Here is a 13,192-nt window from a genome sequence, read left to right on the forward strand (position 1 = left end):
AAATATTTCAATGTCATTTTTGCTTGAAACCTATTTTGTTGAATGTCAAAGTAGCTAAGAACTTCTCTTTATTTTATTGACAGAGTTTATCTTTGCTTCCCTCTTTTACCCTTAAGTAACTTTATTTCTTTTTAAATTCTTGTCAACAGAGTTATGTTTTAGAAACAATTTGTTTATACATACATATGTAGATCTTCAGGCCACAGGAATGTTACTTTCCACACCAGTTAACTATATATTTATCATTATTAATATATATAGTTACATATATATCAATATATATTCATTTACCAACAATTATCTATCATCTGTCACCAACATACCACCAATCTATTTTTCTAAAAATCAATCTATGTATGTATGTATGTATGTATCTCTATCTATCTATCTATCTATCTTTCTTTCTGTCTATCCAATTATCTTTGCATCATCTCATCCTTCTGTCTATCTAATACTCATTTGACACCCAAATATGTCACTTTCAAACCAAGGCCAAATATCCCTGAGTTGTAGGGAGCCTCTTCTTTGTTCCCAGCTGCTCAGCCCCAGAATAATCACACTGAAACCATATTATTTGCAATCCTGTTTGGCTAATAGCTTAAGCATATTTCTGGCTAACATATATCCTACACTAACCCTTCTCCATTAATCTGTGTATCTCTTTGAGTCTGTGGCTTACTGGGTAAAGTTCCAGGGTCTATCTCCAGTGGGACTACATGGCTTTTGTCTAACTCTGTCTTCTTCCTCCAACATTCAGTTTAGTTTTCCCTGCCTCACTCTGTTTTACCCTATCAGGCCAAGGCAGTTTTCTTTATTCCTTAATGGTAATTACAGTATACGGGGGGGGGGGGGGGCAGAACGGAAAGCAGCCTCCTACAACATCCCTGGTTGGCACAGGCTCATGGAAATCTCATAAATTACAGTATATTGAGTGATTCATGTAAAAGTCTTTAGAAATTCCAGTACTGTTTGAATGCCCATAATCCAAATATTACCTCTTGAGTATGTTATTTGCAAAGTTACACATCTACAGTATAAAAAACAGAATAAACAATCCAATTCCAAAATAGAATAGGGGTAAAACAATGAGAGTTCCAACTAAAAACTAAAAATCAGGAGGGAAAACATAAATCTTAGTCCAGCATCTAAAGATCCTGATGGAATCATCTTGACTCAAGGATACAGGTTAGCCCAAACCTCTATAGTGTTGCCACATGCATACATATACTTATAATTTTCTTTGGAAGATGTTTGTTAACTCATATGTCTGCATAGCACAAATTCATATGCATGTACATAAAATTGATTTCATGTTTTAGAATATGTGCTAACCCATTTGAAATTTTCTAGCTGTATTCTTTCCAAAAGATAATTTTTTTTCTCAAATTATGCTTTCTAAGCAAAGAACTGCTCCAATCCCACAAATTTAAAAATTAATTTTGGTGATGATCGTGTATTGATTTTGGATCTTTTTACTTTCATATTGAACTCTTTTCTCACATGTATGCTTTTCCTTTATTTTAATATATGATGAATAAAATATATTTAAAAAGTGGTACTTTGGTTTAGATTTAAAATAGACCCTAAGTATTAAATTGTAAATATGAACTTTAAAATAAAGCATTGTACTGATGAAAACAAAATTAGCTTTTTAGGTTATTCAAACATTGCTTAGGTGTAAATAGTCTTTCAGAAAAATTTGTCTTCTTCAGTACATAACCAAGATTTTAAATCCACATTATTTTAAATAATTTACACGTTTCTTTTTTAGATGTCTTAATTGTGTTGGTCCTTGTTCTTAATTCTGTCCCTGCCCCTCTTAGAGCCATTGTTTTTAGAATGATGGTCCTGTGGCAAGAATAAAATTTTGCATAGTTACCAAAGCATATTATCTCACAGAGGAAAAGGTATGCATGCTGTGTGAGAGGGAAGAAATTAATATTTGAAAAATAAGTTAAAGAAAATACATGAAACACTTATTGGTGCTGAATGAAGTTTACAGTGGTCACAAAAATACATTTAATCTCTTTTCTGATAACAAATAAATACTCAATGGGATTCTATAAAGAGTTTTTACTGCATATATAATTTATAATAAAACAGAGCTGCAATCTCAGTTTCTTATTTTCCAGTTCAGAATAGCTGCATTATCCTAAGGGTCAGTTTTAATCATATTACAACAGAATTGCATCCTATTCAATTAAACTATTTACTGTGTAATACAAGTTCCAGCCAGTAATTTACAGTGAACTGATATCAGATTGATTTGACATCCTACCTAAGAAGATGGAAGGAGGAGGGTAAAGGAGCATGTTAAAATAATTTAGTATGTTGGTAGAGGAGCAATAATCAATATATAGCTTATGTATCCTTCCTGAGACCCCTTAGGAACTGAAAATTAATGACCAAGACATTGCAATGTTCTTGGCTATGGATGCAAATCAGCAGTGTGGATGATGGGAATGAGAATGAAACAGCAAGCGTAGATTCTGTCATTTGTTATCTCATGACTATTACCTGAAGACAACTTTTAAGAGAGTATTAAATGAATTCTGTATTAATTCATACAATTAAGTTAATCATAATTCATCAACAAAAAGACATAAAAACAGAATTCATTGATATCCTTTGCTCCAAAATATAAATGCTATTTGATTTATGTTTGCCTAAGTTTAATTTTCACCAACGTGCCATAGTATATTTGCTATCACTGAAACTCATTGTGATGTACCAAATTCAAGCTTTGATTCTCTCTGCTAAATTATAACTTTTCTAAAAACAAATACTATCGTTGGAAAAATATATTGGAATAGTTGCTGTGGTTACACAGAAAATGTGAACTAACCAACAATCCATTTCCTATAGAATTAAACGTTTCCGTCCTGAGAATCACAAATAATGAATGTTACACCAAGAGAGAAAGAACTGTATTAAAGCCAACTCCAAAAGGTAGTGAAACACATGAAGAGGAGACCCTCCAACTTCTGTGACTGACTGAGGAAAGGGTCAGTGTCATGTGAGCCCATTAAAGGTAAACACAGTTGTGAGCTCCTGATTGCAGCAGTTGTATGAAACCTGGAGGATGCTGTTTCACTGCCTTTTACTCTATTTATCCTTTATCTTTACTTTCTTTTGGCTAGTATGTCCTTTCTGGCTCTTCTTCTGCAATGTTTCCAGAGCCTTGGAGAGAGAGGTAAAAAGAGAAACATGTCTTGTGTGTATCTGTTTTCAGTGTGATCATGTGGCATTGAAAAACAAGTTTGTGTGTTCCTCCCCTGGGAAGACAACTCCTCCCACTCTCAGCATTCTTTAGTTGGCCAGTAATTTTTCGTGTGCTGTTGAGACCTCCTAATCTTTCTTACCCTACAATAGCATGTACGTTGGTGCTATTTTGTTCAGCTCGTGTTTAGGCAGCCATGTTAGTGAGACATTATATGTGGAACTTCTGATATTTCTAGGAGACACAATCTCTTAGGAAATCCCCTATTTTGGTTCTTCGAATCTTTTCATCTTTATTTTTTGTTTTTGCTCCTGCAATGAACCGTGAGCCTTATTGCAGGAGTTATCTGCAGATATATCAGGTGTTATCTATCAAAGACTATATATAGACTATATTGGAGGTACATCTAGGACATTCTTTCACTCAGAATTGTTTTGGCTCTTTATATTACTTTTGTTTTAGCCATATGATCTGGCATGTAGACTTCTTACTTTGGTTTCATGTGTGTTGTGAGATTTTAGCTTGCCTTGCACTGAGCAGGTAAAAAAGCTGTGTGTTGTGAGATTTTAGCTTGTCTTGCACTGAGCAGGTAAAAAAGCTGTGTGACTAGAGCTAGTGGTAGGAGTGTGGACATGACATGGACTGATAAAGTTTTGTGGGGAATCTCACCAGGTCTGGCCAATTCAAGGACTGAGGTACTGGAGCTTTGCCTAGAACTTTAAGATGTTGCTGGCAGGAGAGGGTCTGGAGTAATCCACAAACCTGTGCCAGCACAGGAGCTCAGTGTGGAGAGCTGAAGTGTGGTGACCACATATACATTAAATTCTTGCTCTCTTTTTTCAGACTTCGGCTAGTATTTCTTAGAGATGATTACACAGAGGGCAACTTCCCTCTTTCTGGTATATTATTCAGAAATCCTTAGTACTTACAAAAATTGTAAACTTTTCAATTAATTAAGATTAAAATATATATATTATATGAGTCATTAAATGCATCTCTCCAATCTGTCCCTTTCTTTCTTCTCACCCCTCCCAGATGTCCTCATTTAAACTCTCCCTATGCCCCCCACTCTCAAGTATTAGTAGGATATTTAAATATATAACCAGCTGAGTCCATTTTTGTTGGTGCTCTGTATATGATTTTATGGCTTGAATATGTTATTAGACAACCAATAAAAATACCCATCACCTGGGAGAAGCTAATTCTTTTTTCTCAGAATTTTAATTTTCTTTATTTATTTTAACAATATTTCCAAAGCAAAATAATAACATGAAATTCATTACTTTAATGGCTGCATAAATCACTCACAAACTTAGGAAATCATTTCTACATGTCAAATAATTTTAATCTTTAAAATAGCTATTTGTTGTAGGTACAATTTTATTACAATTTATAAATAAGATAATAGTAGTAAAAATGATGAAATATGTTTAAGAATCTACCACAAAGTTAACTGACATTTCAAGTTAGGAAATGGGGAATCTCTACCTACTGAGACTCTCGCTGATTTTTCCACTGATTCTTTTGAAAAGACTTGAAGCTGGGTAGTGGTGGCACATGTCTTTAATTCCAGCACTCGGGAGGCAGAAGTAGGCATATCTCCATGAGTTTGAGGCCAGCCTGATCTACAAGAGCTTGTTCCAGGATATCCAGGGCTACCCTGTCTCAAAAATATAATCATATCATCATCATCATCATCATCACAAAAAGAAAAGATCCACTTCATTTGTATACAGACAGACAGACACCCACAGTGGGAAAAAATTTTAACAAATTTGTATTTTGACATTACAGGAAATATAGCAAAGAGATGGATATGTATTAAATTAATTATAAGTATCGTAATTTTATAATGAAAAATCTATGCAAGCCAGGTGTGGTAGCATGTGCCTATAAAAACTCTCCAGGCAGAAGCAGGGATATTTCTTTGAGTTTAAGGTCAGCCTGGTCTAAGTTCCTAACCAATCATGGCTATATAATATAGTAAGATTCTATCTCAAACCATTGTTCCCCAAAAATGATAAAAAAAGAGGAAAAGCATTGGCTTTATATCTACACACATATATGTATCATGTAGATAACTGTTATGTACAAAAAGTATAATCATATGTCTTTATAATTTATATAGAGATATGCACATGAATGTATTTCAACTACTGTATCATAGTTTGACACTAATGAGGAGAACATTTTCCATCATCACCAACATTTAGACATAATTTTGAAATGTTTGTTATCTGACAAATTAGAAAGGAGAATCACTTTCTAATTCATTTTGCTTTCATCATAAGCAAGGTTGATAATCCACAGACTATATGCTGCATGATTCAAGGAGCCAAATAAGGTCATACTGTGTCATTTAATGTAGCTGTACTTAGCAGAGCTAACTGAGCCTGTGACAGCAATGGAGGAAGCTTAAAAAGCTTTGGAGGTTATTTCCCAGATATCTGCTAGTGTTTCTCATGGTGGTGCTTGGTAAATATTTTCTTAGAAATACTCTATTGTAAAACAGTGCATATTCTTAAGAGGAAGTCAGAGTTGCTTTTTTACCTGGGACACAATTGTCTGCTAAGAACTATTATGTTTTTCCTGTTCTCCCACCTCTTTTAACCCTAAACCAGGTGAAGGTTGCATGATTCTACTGTCTAGTCATGACATAATGCATCTGCATGGAACAGAGGAATGTCACTCCATTATAAAAAAGATCAGTTCTCCAGGTGATTCAGAGTAACCAAAGACAGCTGTAAAGCAGAGAAACCTGAAGACCTCAATTTTTGGAAAAGTAAATTGCTAACACATGCTCTGGTCTAACCCAATACTCTCAGCAATTTTAAATAGTTGGTGGTCAGTATAATTTAAGATGGAAGTCTAGATCAATATAATCCTGCCCATGATACCGAGGCAGAAAGCATAAGACATAGTTTAGGAACTTAGTTTTATGTTATAGCCACACACTCTCTTGCATAAAGGGACTTGACAGGCTAATACCTTTACCTGTATGCAACACACACACACACACACACACACACGTTACTACTATCACCTATACCTGTTTGCACCTTCTTCCCACCCCTACTTAACAACTCCCTATCATACTTCCTACCTGATCTCTTTGCCTGATTTCTGACTTTCCATTTTGTTCTGTGATCCACCCATACTAACCTGGGCCACTTGTGTGACCATTGAATTGGTTGATCATAACATCTTCTGGCCAATACATAGCCATTGCCAGCACAAAATCTCAACAACTATGAATGACCGTACTAATTCAGCATAAGAATGGTGCATCAATATTAGATGGTCAGTATTTTGCCTTGAACCTCTGCAGAGACATGGATTGAGGGTCATGGTTTTCTATGATGCTCCATGGTTATTGTCTACTTTACAAAGCATAGTTACTTACTTCCCATAATAAATAGTTTGTTGTTTTAAACTTAAATTTTTTTTGGCCTCTCCTTACTTCTTGAAGTGATGTCATAAACAAATGATATATAATAAGCATTTACATAACTAAGAAATAATTTTAAGTTCCAAACTGTTAAGACTTCCAACCAAGTTTGATGCAAGAATGATTGCCTAATAATTCTTGCTGTTATTCTAATGAAATTATTGAATAATTCAAGTAAGAGATTATTTAAAGCATTCCTATTGAAAGGAGAATGTGTAAGTGACTTGCTGATTCATTAAGCTGCAGCTTCTTATTGCTGCATATGAAAATAGTGAGGCAAGAATAGTGCCATTTTCTAATCTCTGTAGGGAGATCTTTTTTTCGAGAGATCTAACTTAAGGCATTACCAACTGGAGCATTCTGTCTTGTTATGTTGTTAGATTGCCTTGTTAGAATTTCATTGTTAGAGAAGCAAATAATCGCTCAAACCTTTTTCCTCTGAGAAACTACATGTGAGTCTGTGGGATTTATCTTTTCACAATTAATAAAACATCTCCCTGTGACTTTTTCAGTACCCATGTTTTCTATAAAGTTGTTATGTTCCCCTAAACAGACAATAATTGTCTTATTTATAAACAATGGATTCTATAATTTAAAGTATCAGGTATAAGCATTATCCTCTTTTATATGTGTACCATATAAAGGTTTCAGTTTTTTCACTGAAACACAATAACTAAGTAGAGGTGACATAAGGGGGGAAGGTTTATTTTGGCTAATGGTCAAAGGGGAAATAGTTCATATGGCAGGGAAGACAGGATAGCATAGAAGCAGGAGTGGGAGACCAGGCGGTTATGTTTTATTCACAGTCAAGAAGCAAAGAGTGACTAATGTCCTTGTTCATCTCCTTGCTTTCTTCTTTTAATGTGGTCCGTGACCCCAACTTGTGAAAAGATACTCCCTACATTTAGAGTTTGTCTTCCCACATCAATTCACCTGATTCTCGAAGATTCTTCACAGTAATTCCCCTTGTTTTGTGCCCAAGGTTATTTTATGCTGAACAAGTTTTCACAGTCAGCCAGACTCCTTTTCAAAATATGGATCTAACGCTTCAACTTTAGGTACCCTTATAAAACACAAGACAGTTATTTCTACCCAATCTCTAGTGCCATCCAGATTAAAGGCAACTTTCATCATACACTTGATGGTGGGTGTCTTATTAAATATAAGCATAAGTTTCATTTATTATTAAATTATCCTGTGATAGAGTTCTCTTCTAATCATTGTAACAAAACAGTACTAAATGTTGGGAAATTATATAGCTAATAAAATCATTAACTGGAAAAAAAAAAGAAAAAACAAAACAAAACAAGCCGGGCTGTGGTGGCGCACGCCTTTAATCCCAGCACTCGGGAGGCAGAGGCAGGCGGATCTCTGTGAGTTCGAGACCAGCCTGGTCTACAAGAGTTAGTTCCAGGACAGGCTCCAAAGCCACAGAGAAACCCTGTCTCGAAAAACAAAAAAAAAAAAGAAAAAACAAAATCATTAACTGGGCATATGTCTTATGCAGTTAGACAGCAAAGGCACTGAATAATACTATTAAGTCATTAAAATATTGTGTTCAAAAGACACTGTTATCACCTCAATTTTTAAATGACGAATCTGACGTTAAAGACCAACTGCCATTTTCTGTTGGAGGTGGTTGTGGTTTAATCTAAAGTGTACTTCACAGAATCGTGTTCAGAAAATGGTGATTCATCAGCTGACTGAAGCTGTTTTGACGCTGTTGATCCTTTAGAAAATGGGCTGAGCTGGAGGAAGTAGGTTACCCCAGATGGGCTATATAAAGGTTCCCACATCTGTGACTTCCTAGCCACGAAGGGCTGAAATCCTCTGAAACCATGATCATAAATAATAATTTCTCCATGTTAAATGTTCCTGTTGGTTATAGCCATATCAAAGAAACTCCAGGGATTATTTATGAGAATAGATAAATGAATTTATCTTTTTGACATTTATATATTAAAATCAACATAGTGAATGAGAGCCAACGGATAAGACTGTCTCATAAGAAAACTTACAAGTTTTCTTATCTTGAAATTTTTTAAGTTTTTAAATGTCAGTTTCCTTATTGTTTTGATTTTATTTTGTCTTTATGGGATATTATTTTAAGTTGTAATGACCAAATATGGAGACTTTACTGGGATAAATTCCCTACACCAAGAACTGACTACTCCGATATCAATAGCAAATTTGCTGAAGGAAATAGGCAAGATGTTATATGTCTAGAATCACAGGATTTGTAAGGTTGAGATATGAGAATTGCAAGTGTGAGGACAACCTGGACCGTATATTAATTTCCAGGCTAGTAAGGAATACATAGCAATACTGATTATTCTTGAAAAACAAAGAAAATGTGCTGTGGGAACTCTTTGAGCCAATAGCCTTTAAAATACCAGCCCACTTGGGCGTGGTCTCTTATATTATAAATGCAGTCATAAAGCTTGTTCATGCACTATCTCCCAGATGCTAGAATAGGTTTCTGTTCCCTGATCATGCAGAGGACTGTGATCTGTGAGTCTACCCCTAAATAAATAACCTTTTATTATACTCAATTCTGAGCTAGAGTAGGATTACTTTTTAGCATCCATCTTCATCTGGTACCCACATGAATCCCAGTTCCATGCCTACCAGGTCGACCAGCCTAAGACCTGAAAGGTCTATGGCCCAGAACATTTCCTGTCCTTGCCTGTCTGGCTTTATTTCACCTACTAAGTGGGTTTTTGCCAAAACCCTGCCACAGTGGAGCTACCATGCAGTGACTTGGAAATTTCCTAGGCTCACACAGATTCCCACCCTGCTGCTTTCCCTGCCATACATTTACTTATGCTTTGTCCTCATTTTCTGCACAGTTATTTAAAAAATGTTTAATATTCTAATATGAAGTATTCGTTTTTAAGCTATATAGGTTTTAAGAATTAGAAGTCAATAGTCATCCAAGACACAATTGCTCCTGGCAGCACCAACCTATCCCTGAGAGAATGTTGAGCACCAAAGGCATTCCACTTGGAGTTGTTTTCTTCTTGGCAAAACTGATCTTTGGGCAAGGAACTGCCTATGCCTCTGCAACTGAGAAAATGCATGGTGTCAGGAAAGGACAAACACAATATAAGAAAAATTGTCAAAGCTTTCCAAGACAGGGTAAGATGGTTTTGAAATTTTTCCTGCCTCTGAAAATGGTCTGTCATTAACTCTAGGCCTTAGCCAAAGTTAGTTGCTCCAACATTGCAAATGAAACTTTGGATGATCTCAGGGAGCCAGTTGTCTCTGTCATTTATTGCACATTTTGGAAGTTGCTTGATTGTACTTGCTGTTTATCCAAGTAATACTATTTCCTTCTCAGGTCTTTTATGGGGTTGAAGACTAGATGGTAGTAGTTACTTTCCTCTCATGACATGGCCAAGCTATTTCTAATACAAGACTTAGATTTAACGTATGTTTATTGCTTGATATTGTTTATGCTTGTTGTAATTTTAATTTTTATACTTGATATTTGCTCTTATAGTATATAGTTTTGTATTGGGTTTAGAACTCTCTTATTTAGATTTAAAAGGGAGGTACTGTGGGAATACCTGCAGCCAATAACCATTAAGACACCAGCCATCTTGGGTATGGTCTCTTATACTATAAATGCATCTGTAAAGCTTGTGCATACTCTCTCTCTCTCCAGGCTGCTGGATTTGGTTCCTGTTCCTTGTTTGTGCAGAAAACTGGGATCTGTGAGACTACCCCTAAATAAATCACATTTTATTGTACTCAATTCTGAGCTAGTGTGGGATAACTTTTTAGTGTCCATCTTGAAATATGGAAACAAAGCCACACAAAAGAGGTAAATATGCTAGGGGAGTGCTTACAGAACTTTAGTGTTAGTAGGAACCATATGAAATATACTTTCAACTACTATTTTGAGAAAAGCAAGACAGACCATGGAATTTAAATATCCAGCAACATTCTCAATAACGTTACACATATTGTTAAGCTAAGTGAACATGATGATAATTGAAATTCTATTCATTTTCTGTTCCTGTTCAGGTCCATACAGCATTTGAATGATGTTGTGTTTTTTTCAAGAGATAGGATGATGAAATCTCACACCCTGAAAACTGATTAACAATTGTGATCCAGACACAAAATTTTAAAATTAGAACTCTAATTTTCTACTTCATTGTTATCCATTGGTTTAATGCAAATTTCGGTAAGAAATTTATCTGTAGAGCTTAGTTTGCTAGTCTGTATGCTAAAGGGTAACCACTGGGAATTGAACAGCTCACATGTGTGTTCAGCTAACAACTACATAAGATGCATATGCAAATATGGAATGTCTTCCCAAAATTTTATAGCTTACCTCATCTTTGCTTGCATAATATTTGAGCACCTAATAGGCTTTATGCCTGAAGTTCAAATGGTTTCACTCACTGAAGTTTTATATAACTTTTGGCTAAAATGTGCTTTAATTGCCACTTTGTAGGACCCTTCTCAGTGACAAAAAGACTGAGAGGAATGAGGAAAACCCCCATGCCCACCTGGAGTAGCCTGTCCCTGGTGGGGAGAAGAGAAAACTGGCTCTCCTGGTCCAGGCTCGCTGAAGATTTACAGACCTTCCCTGGCACCTTTTGGTTCTGAACAGTTAGATGCCATTATGGTGAGCAAATATATGGTTGTGTGTGTGTGTGATTGTGTGTGTGTGTGTGTGTGTGTGAGAGAGAGAGAGAGAGAGAGAGAGAGAGAGAGAGAGAGAGGCAGAATGGCTCATTTCCTGTGGAGAAAAGCTGATAAGAAGAACTGAAGGCAATGGGAAGGAGACTGAGCTGGGTTGCCTGCTTATCACCCAGGGCCATGGTGATGTCTGGGTCTGGGCTACTATCAAGGGACATGTCTAAATCTGTGTTGATGTCTATGGCTTCTGCCACCACTGAAAGCTGAAAGGACAGGGTCACAAAGAGTTGGTCCTACCCCTTGCTAGCTCAGCCCATAACTGGCAGCGGCACTCAGGAGAGTAAGACTTGCAGCTTGCCTGTGCAGCACCGTAGAGTTGACACTGTCAGTGCTGGTGCAGGTGAGCCACCAGAAAGTGTGATCATGGCAGAACTTGCCCCGCTACTCACCTGTAATATGGTGGTGCGGCTGAGAGAGATGCCTCCCCTTCTCCTTGCCACCTCATGCAGATTGGAAAGTTGGCCCTGGGGTCAAGAGAGCATGAGAGCTGGTCTGCCCACACTGGCTGTAGCACCCAGGAGAGCAGGCCCTGCATCTTGCCTGGGCAACATAGCAAAGCTGACTCTATCATCGGGGATACAGGTAAACTGGCAAGAGGACTTTAGCAGAGAAGACATAGCCCTGTTTTTCATCTGCTTTATGGTGGTGTGGGGAGGGAGAGATGCTCTCCCCTTCATCCCTTACCACCAGTGGCAGGTAGAAGAGAAGGCCTTGGAGGAAACAGAGCAGGATAACTGGCCCTGCTCCTCTACAGCTCCAGCACTCCAGATTGTGGACCATGCACCTCTCCTGGGCAACACATTAGAGCTAGTAGTATAGGGGTGAGATCCCAAGGGAATAAGAACAACAGAACCAGCCCAGCCCATTGCTGATTGCTGCATAAAGTGAGTTAGCCTGGGCAGTGCTGAGGAGATCACCTTGATCATGATAATGAGGGAGAGATGGTAATCTGACTAGCCCAGCTACCACCCAGGCCCAGAACCAGGACTATGAGATGACCTATCCCTACATCCACCCCATCTGTGCTCCGCTGGAGCAGATAGAAAGCTGGAGGATCTCCATGACACAGGACAACAGCAGTGTCCAAAAGGAGGCCCAGTGAGAACCCAGTAGAAGCCCTTGAGCCAGATAAATGACTCACTGTAGTGAACAAGTAAAGAAGTATGGACTAAAGGAAACTGTGTGATCCACTGTGTCAGAATGTGGCTTCCACAATGACATTTCTTCTTTTTCTTTTAAATTTTATTTTATTTTGTTTTGAGGAGAAAGCTGCCGGGTAGAAGGCAGATGAATAGAAATGGGTAGAAGAATGGCATTGGGATGCATGGTGTGAAACTGGCAAAGAATCAGTAATAAGTTAAAAAAAAAATCCCCTAGACAGGGTTTCTCTTTGTACCACTGACCGTTTAGCCCAATTTGCCTGATTCTGCCTCCTGAGTGCTGGGATTAAAGATGTGTGCTATCACGATCTGCCTTCATTTCATTTTAATCTTTCTTCACTCTTTAACTTTTCACACACACACACATATATAAATATATATATATATAGTATAGATGTATTTATAATAGAAATTTATATGTATATGTAAATATTTATTTAAAGATAAAATGTCTTGAAAAATACCCACTTTGTAAATCAGGGAAGTAAACATCAGATTGATGAGGAGGGTAATGTACATCTCTTATGGTCTCATCATTGTTATCCTTTCAGATGAATACACTTGAACTATTTCAATGTCCTTGAGTTCTGCTCCCTCAAACAAAATCATCTTCAAACCCAGGAGGTTTCCACCTGATTTATCTTCTTTGGT

The sequence above is a fragment of the Microtus oregoni genome, unplaced genomic scaffold, assembly GCF_018167655.1.
Source record: "Microtus oregoni isolate MIOR12 unplaced genomic scaffold, Mior012 000031F_ref0000149, whole genome shotgun sequence".
NCBI classification, from domain to species: domain Eukaryota; kingdom Metazoa; phylum Chordata; class Mammalia; order Rodentia; family Cricetidae; genus Microtus; species Microtus oregoni.